At 39.1% G+C, this 8089-nt stretch overlaps 1 long non-coding RNA gene across 1 annotated transcript; it reads right to left on the bottom strand.

Moving 5' to 3' along the window:
• Positions 1-304: 304 nt before the first annotated feature.
• On the bottom strand, positions 305-1768 carry LOC119788508. Its single transcript, XR_005281485.1, has 2 exons — positions 1424-1768; positions 305-868 (listed from the first exon to the last, which is right to left on the bottom strand). It is a non-coding gene; the product is annotated as an uncharacterized LOC119788508 (long non-coding RNA).
• Positions 1769-8089: the final 6321 nt, after the last annotated feature.

Below are 8089 nucleotides of genomic sequence, written 5' to 3'. Positions count from 1 at the left end.
GAAAAGAAGAATAAAAAAAGAAGAATAAAGTTGAAACAGTACTTGATCTTGCATTCATTTATTAGCTGGTTTCTCTGTGAAAATTTCAAAACAGTCAATAATCACTGTGACTCTATGTCCAAAGGCATCCACAAACTGATGAGGCATAATTTTGTGCAAGGTGTCTCTATCTGGCCACACAATTGCACGCTTTAGATTTGCATATAAAAATGACAGCATTTCATTGAATGTTCTGTACACGGTGAAACACGGAAGAGATAAGCAAGGTGTTTTGAGGGCAGATCCAATCTCAGACGCATGAAGGTTAACAGAAGCATTTGAAATGGACTGAGAATTTTATTTTGAGCAGACATGAGAGGCAGCAGAAAATTAAACAAAGCCATAAAGGTTGCCAAGTTTGGTAGACCCGTATAGTACTTGACTTTTTCATTACTGTCTCCAAAGAAGCAATCAGAGATCTGCAGCTCATCAAGTTCACGCCGCAGCTCTCTGTTTTCTTCCAAAAGACGGTTCATCTCTGCACACCTGAGCACACACAGGTTACATTCTGTCTGTCCTTCCTGACGACCACCTTCTGTGTCATCCTTGGTGTTTGGCCGGCCAACGTTTTCAGCAGCCTTCTGCGTGTCAGTCTGTTGCTGGTTAGGGTTCTCTGTCGCCTCATGTGTAACTTCATCCTGTCGCTGAAGGATTTCATCAGCCTGATGGAGCCCCGTTTCAGTTGCTTGCAGGGCATTCTTTTTCAGCTGTTCCCGATAACCACGTCTTAAAGAGCGGTCTGTGTCTGTTGGTCTGATGTCAGTCTGGCCCAGATGCAGGGATGGAGCCCAGTCTGGGTCAGTCTCCATCATCTCATATGCGGGTTGACCTGCAAAGTAGATGAAAGGTTGAGTGTTTTACACATCTATTCAAAACACTATATAAAGCACCTTAATAACAGAGCCCATTAGATTAGATGAGTTATAAAATAAGATATGCTTATGTTTCCCACAGTGGGGAAATTTGCTATACCGAAACAGCACAAGTACGTCGGACTAGTAAGGCCAGAGGTAAATAAATAAACTGAAAAGCTTACAGGACGAACAAAGGATTATAATAAATAAACTTAAGTAGATTACACAGGATGAATAAATGCAGTGAGTTGGCTGACGAGTGGGTATGTACAGTGTTTTTATATGTACACTGTATTTATATATATTTATTCATAAAAAAAATATATTTGTATTGCAGATTGTGTAAATGATTATATACAGATAATGCATTATTTATTAAATTTTAGCGGTCTAAAAAAGAAATAAAACAAACATCACTTTCCGCTTCTCTTCCACAGCATGTTTCAGTAGGTTTACATGAACTCCTGCAACTTTATAAGCAAACCATTTCAGCGTGTTGTTTCTATTAGTGTATATTTATAAGGACTTACCTTTGTGAAAATGCCGAGAGCAAACACGAACATGAGGAGATATTTTATGAAACGTGATGTCTTTCCTTCTTACAGCAGCGACCCACGGAGCCCGACGCCTCTTTGTTAAGTCCTCTGTCTGCGGTCCGTATTTTTTTTCCAAGTGGGGAATACGAAAAACCGTCAGGCACCATCTGCTGTTTTCTGTTTAGAATTACTATTGCATCCTTTGACGCAGCACCAGTGTCCCATTATTTCCAAAGAAGCAACTAGAACACGTCTGCTCTCTGTTAGTTTTCTTTTGTTTGTTGCTGCTGTCTCTTCACCACAGAAATGGCGCTAACTACCCTAAATGAATTGCGCTTTTGCGGAAGTGACGTACACTGTCACAGACCGGTTGCCTGAACTGAACTTTTTCAAGCTTCTTTAAGTATCTTCAGACAGACAAACAGAGGTACATATAGATTAATGGATAGAGTTTGCATTTCCTCCGTGTGCATGCGCTGGTTCTCTCTGGGTACTCCGGCATGTAAGCCCAGCAATGGATTGGCGACCTGTCTATGTTGTACTTTGCCTATCGACTGCTGGATAGTGACCAGCGCCACCCCGGACCTCGGAGATTAACCAGGAGATGGATGGATGGTGGACAGATGAATGGACGGATAAATGGATGGAAGGACGGGCGGAGGAATGTGCCACACAAAGAGGTCAGGATAAAAGGTGCTTGATTTGTGATTTTACAATTTTTAAAACTGTTGCTCTGTCAACTACATGATATCCATCTTTGCAGAATGGTTCATGAGTATTTAGCATCTTTTATTTATTTTTATTTCTGAAAAGGTCGGCAGTTGTGAAGGTGGAAACCATTTCACACAAGTAATAAGAAAAAAATTGCCCACTGCTGGACTCCAGCTGTATTTAATTAATGACTGCAGGAAAACTTTCCAATCAATAGGATCATCTTCAAGCTTCCTTTGGCTGCTGGTGCATTTTTCTAATCTGTCAATGTTTTTAGATGAAGATGGAAGAAATACCACCCAGAACTAACCTAGTTTTAGTTTGATTATGTAAAAAAAAAAAAAAAAAAAAAAAAAAAATATATATATATATATATATATATATATACAGACATAAACAGAACAATACAACTAATAGAAGCATAATACGCCACAATGTCTCTTCTTTAATTTTAGTATGCTGCACTGATCAGCCTATCTATTTGGTCATGATTGTGTTTACTTTATAGTTATGTGCTCTATAGAGTAAATCCCTGCATTTAAGCAAAAGATATAATAGATATAATTATACAGTACAAGATCTGAATGAGAACCTTTTGCCATTTTTGTGGATACTGTTTTAACTATAATGTGTCCAGTATTTTGTAATGATTTCAGAGTATCTAGTGTTTCCAGTGAATCTAGCAATTAGCTTTACAGTCATCTCGAGTGTTTCTAGGTATTCTAGTGTTTCCTGATAAGGACTCATAAGGATTAAAGTATGTATCTTTTGTAACAGGCTAGTGCGCCATCAGTACAGGATCAGTACACTCTTTTAACATCAAATATTACTGCAGCAATCTGTTCAAAACAGCTTGAAGTAATATTACCTGCACAAGGATGAAATCCGGATTTGAAAGGTGGGGAGGATGGAAGTATTTTTTCTCAGAACTCTTTTATGTCATTCCACCATGTTTTCCTGTAGTTCTAGGTTTATATTGCTACTTTTAAATGTAGTGTTGCTTTTTGGTGTATAACAATAATAAATTGTATTTATTAGCACCCTCATTGATACTAATATAGTTCACAAGATTATTAAGAGCTTTACAAAGATGAGGAGGATCTTGAAGTTGCTATGCTGCTTTATGGAGCTGTGAAGACATTGCAGTATGGGTGATACAAATGTCTTAAAATGTAACATTTAAAAAACTCTGGCTGTGTGCCTAATTACCAAACACACACATACACACTAACATTATTACAATCCTTTTAGATAATGTGAACCAATCAGAAGAAAATATGCAAAGATTACAGCAGCAATTTCCCTCTCAACCCACCTGCCACCTTTGACTGATCTGCGTGCTTCTCAAAAACCGTAACTCTTACACTGTTTAAGATATCTCAAAATTCAGTACCAAAATGTGGAAAATAGACTTTAGGCCCTAAAGTTCTTATCAGGGTAGCGCTTGGGACTCAAGCACTATGGCCATCCAAACACAGACCTGATTCAGCAGCACATCAGATGCTTGTGAGGCAAGCTTCTCCGGAGTGACAGGAGAAACAGCTAATCACACCAGAAATAACAAAAAACCAATCAGGAGCTTGAGGTTGGTCTACACTCAGGTAAGTAGGCATCTGTTTGAGAGACTGTTTTCCCCTTGGTTCTGGTGTTTTTCATGCCTAGGTGTACTGCTACTTGGAACTGTTTTTGGACAGAAATAAGTGCAGGGGACAATTTCGGACATTAGAAATAGTGCAGGGGTGCACCTGTAGTACTTGTTTTGCTACAGTATGTGCTTTTGGGGCCACATTTCTGTAAAGCAGAGAGTGGCAGATCAACAGCTACCAGAGCTTTTGGAATTGAGATGTGGTATACTGTCAGTTCTGCTAGCCAGGGAGCAAGGTGGATTTAGGGGAAAGGCGTGTGGAGTGCCTGTTTTTTATTTATTTATTTTTTTTTTTTACAGTGTTTTATTTTTATTCCCTTGTCACAAGTACAGACCACAAAATGAACTCTCTCTCTGCATTTAACCCATCCTCTTGGGGAGCAGTGCAATTTTGAAAGTTCACATGCACCCAGTGGCGGTTGGCCGATGCTTGTTCGCCGCCACACCCACTCAATGACCTTGATTAAGACATAAAAAAACTAATTGAAATTAAATGATAAAATGTAAATATTCAGAAAAATATTGATGTATATTTTTTAGATGTGCAACATAACTTTTTGATCTTTAATGACAAATAATTCTGTCTAGGGTACAAAAATGTTATAGGACAGTTCTGGGCGCACCAAAGCTACGCCCTGAGGTGACAGGAACTGTCGTCTCAGTTGTGATTGACAGGCCGAGTCGTGCAATTGAATTACCTTATCGTTTGGACCCGATCCTGTTCCGACTACAGGGGAAGACAAAAACTGATTTTGAATTATTTTGGTTAAGTGTCACATCCTGTCATATTTAGTTTTACATTAACAATAAAACCAATGAACATGGGAAACAAAGATCCTTTGAAAAAAAAAATAATTTAATTACATATTAAATATATACTGCTTTTGAGCTAGACATCCACAAAAAATTAAAATTCAGTGATTAAAATGGGGCCACAAGCTCTAGAAAGAGCAATTTTATCAGAGACAAAACAACAGCATATTGGAACCATTGCAAGATGCAGCCTAAGGCCTGATGGGGCATAAGGGCTCTAAAATACTTTGGGCTTCCGAATATACAGTGAAACTAAAATAAAATCTTCCTTAAAAGATTAAGGCATGCTCAGTGGCGCAGTAGCTAGCGCTGCTGCCTTGCATCAAGAAAGTTGCGGGTTCGATCTTTCTGCATAGAGTTTGCATGTTCTCCCTGAGCATGCGTGGGTTCTCTCCAGGTAATCTGGCTTCCTCCCACAGTCCAAAAACATGACTGTTAGATTAATTGGCTTCTCTAAATTCTCCTTAGGTGCGAGTGTGTGCGTGAATGGTTATTTGTCTCTGTATTGCCCTGTGATCGACTGGCGGCCTGTCCAGGGTGTACCCTGCCTCATGCACCTTGGACAGCAGGAGATAGACATTAGCAAATGTACTTGTACTTTTTTCAACTGTACCCTCAGTTTGTTTAAGTTCCATTTTAAAATGTTCTTGTATATGTTTCATTGCTAGAAAGCAGTATAAAAATAAGATTCTATTAAGTTAAGGTTGCCCTGTGGTCATGATTATCCATGGTCACAGCTGAAGCCAGATTTTTTTTTTGTGGTGGTATTTCTTGAAAGCCCTCTGCTTTCACTAAAGCTGTCTATGCCGTGCAGTCAGTGTGTAAGCAGTCAGTTTGTTTCATAGCTACTATTCAATGTCATTGAAATAAATCTTATGTGGACTTACTAAGCTGTCCTTTTCTGCAAGGGCAATGTCATAACAGTGACTGGAATTTGTATGAAAAGCAAACATATATAAGACGGATGCATGCTTAAGGTTACATTTTGAAGGACAGTCAAGCTTTCTGGGGCTGAAACCATAAACAACAAATATGTGTATATATCTAATTTATATATCTTTAATTACTTCATTTTAAACTTTTTGTAAACTACAAATTAGCCAGTCTGTGTGTTTGGTAAATCAGAAAATGCACTGGGAGGTACATTTCTTACTTTATTTTGCAGAAATAAACTGAAGCTATAGAAACAAACACTTCTTCAAAGAATATATTCAGCTCCGATCCATAGGCAGATCAAGCCTTGAGGACTTCATTAAGCACGCACACCACATCCATTTCTCTTTTGATGGATAACTTCATGGCACCTCAGTAGATTTCAGCGAGGCACTTGACCTTTATCGACAAGGCCCACTCCAATATACTCAGTAATGAAAGGCTGCGTCTGTTTAATACAAGACCGCTTTTGTGAAAAGCTTGCTGAGTAAGGTCCTGCTTAGATTAATCTAATTAGAATTAGTATTAGACATAAAAGACAACCATTTAACTGTAGAAGAACTAAAAAAACACAACTTTGGGTCAGTTAGTCCTCTTGGAACAAAATCCACAAAATGTCTGAACAGTTTGATAGATTTTAGTTTCTCTGTTTGTAAGTTGGTGGTATGCTGATTTGAAAGACCCATTTGTCTTGAACGTTAACTTAAGTCTGTCTTGAGATACTGTAGTAACATCTCTACCTTTTTTCCCCCCCCATGAACTGTTCTGAGATATGAACCTTTCCCTCTTGCACAATGGCACCTCCAGTAATGTTTCATAGTAGGGGCCAGAGGGGGCCACCAAAAATCTTGGGGTGGCACACTGAAACTAAAAGCCATCATTTCAGGGTTTGAATCTACTATTGTGGTAAACCTGCTGGTAGAAATGACTTAACTAAAAACCTACTCATATCTTGGTTTATTGTGTGATTTTTAATGTTACCTCGCTGGCTGTGCATAATGGGATGAAATGCTAAACTGTAGCTATTACAATTTACACTGGCCAGTGGGGTGAACAGGGTGGCCATGACCACCCCTGGCCACGTCTGTCATGTTGGGTCTAAGGAGCTTAACCCAAATGCAGAACACCAAGGAGACTGAATAAAAGTTAACAACAGTTTATTGAGAGACTCACACAATAAAGTTATTTGCACTGATACTGGAACGGGTCCGGGACTGGAATCACAGGGCTCTTTGCAGAGAGGGACAGTTTGATTAGCCGAGTAGCAGAGGAGTCTTGACAGAGCTTGTGGCTGATCTGTACCTGATGGTAGTTCAGACTGAGCGTTGGAGAGAGGGAACCAGAAGGGTCTGGAGACTGAGGGTTCAGCAGAGGGTTTAGCAGCGGCAGGGCTTGACTTCAGACTTGAGAGTCAATAAGGTCTTCCTAGGAAGGCAGAGAGGACAAAGGCAGGTTAGAATCAGGTTGGCTTTCTAGGCAGTCAGAGATTCAGGCAACAGGTTTGGCTCAGGCTTGCTAACCATAACTGTTTAACACTCTGGCAATGAAGGGAAGACAAGCCGCTGCTTATAAGTTGGTCTCCTGATGAGATGATCAGACGCAGGTGTGGTGGTGGCTTCAGCTCAGGAGACCCGGGGAGCCCTCTGCTGGAGAAAGGTGGCAGCTCTCCAGATCCCAACAACGGCCAACACAATATTGTGCTGCAAAACTGTAACTTACAGTTAGATTAGTATTCACAAGCTTTATCTCTTTTTTATTTACCTATTTTTAGCAAATATCACAAAAAACAAACATTTGAAGTTAGGCTTTTTAAATTTTATTGGAAGGATCCCTATTAGCTACAGCTATGCTGCAGCTATTCTTCCTGGGGTCCTGAAAAATATGTACATTAAAAACAAAAGAAAGAATACAACAAATAAATGAAAGGAAAAGAAAATACACAAACACATATACAAATACATATACAATATATACACATATCAACATACATATGTACCCTCATGCGGGCATAAAATATACACAAATGTAAAAACACATTCTACACTTACACCTGTAAACATACCTATACATATACATACATATCCGTACACAAATATAAATCAATATAACATTCAGTTATATTATTTTGATAGATGCTTTAGATATAATTTTAATTTATTGACGTTATTATTGACAAACAACATGATCTTTTCCCCTAAAGTTGTCCGTGCGAGCTTGCCAAACTGTACTGTGATGATTTTATTTAAAATTTGAATTGTCCGGTATCTATGACACTATCACCCCATCACTGCTGATGACCTGTTCTCATCTGATGCTGAGGGCATCCAGTCACCTACTTAATGTCTGCATATCAGCTTCTGCACACCATCCCCCTTTATGAAGTCCAGGTGTAAATTTAGTCTTTGTCCCCTCTGTAGTGTAAAAGAAAGTATCAAATCTCTCTCCGAATAAAAGTCTATTTGTTCATTTTCACATATTTCCATCCGTAGTGGAAAAGTGCCATTTTAGCCAAAGGTGGTTTCACTGAGGAGAGTGGCAATTTCTTGCCAGCCTCATCC

This window comes from Cyprinodon tularosa, unplaced genomic scaffold (assembly GCF_016077235.1).
Source record: "Cyprinodon tularosa strain WSP-4 unplaced genomic scaffold, ASM1607723v1 ctg319, whole genome shotgun sequence".
Taxonomy (NCBI): Eukaryota; Metazoa; Chordata; class Actinopteri; order Cyprinodontiformes; family Cyprinodontidae; genus Cyprinodon; species Cyprinodon tularosa.
The sequence above is the reverse complement of the archived record's forward strand: the minus strand, read 5'-3'. Positions and strand labels throughout refer to the sequence as shown.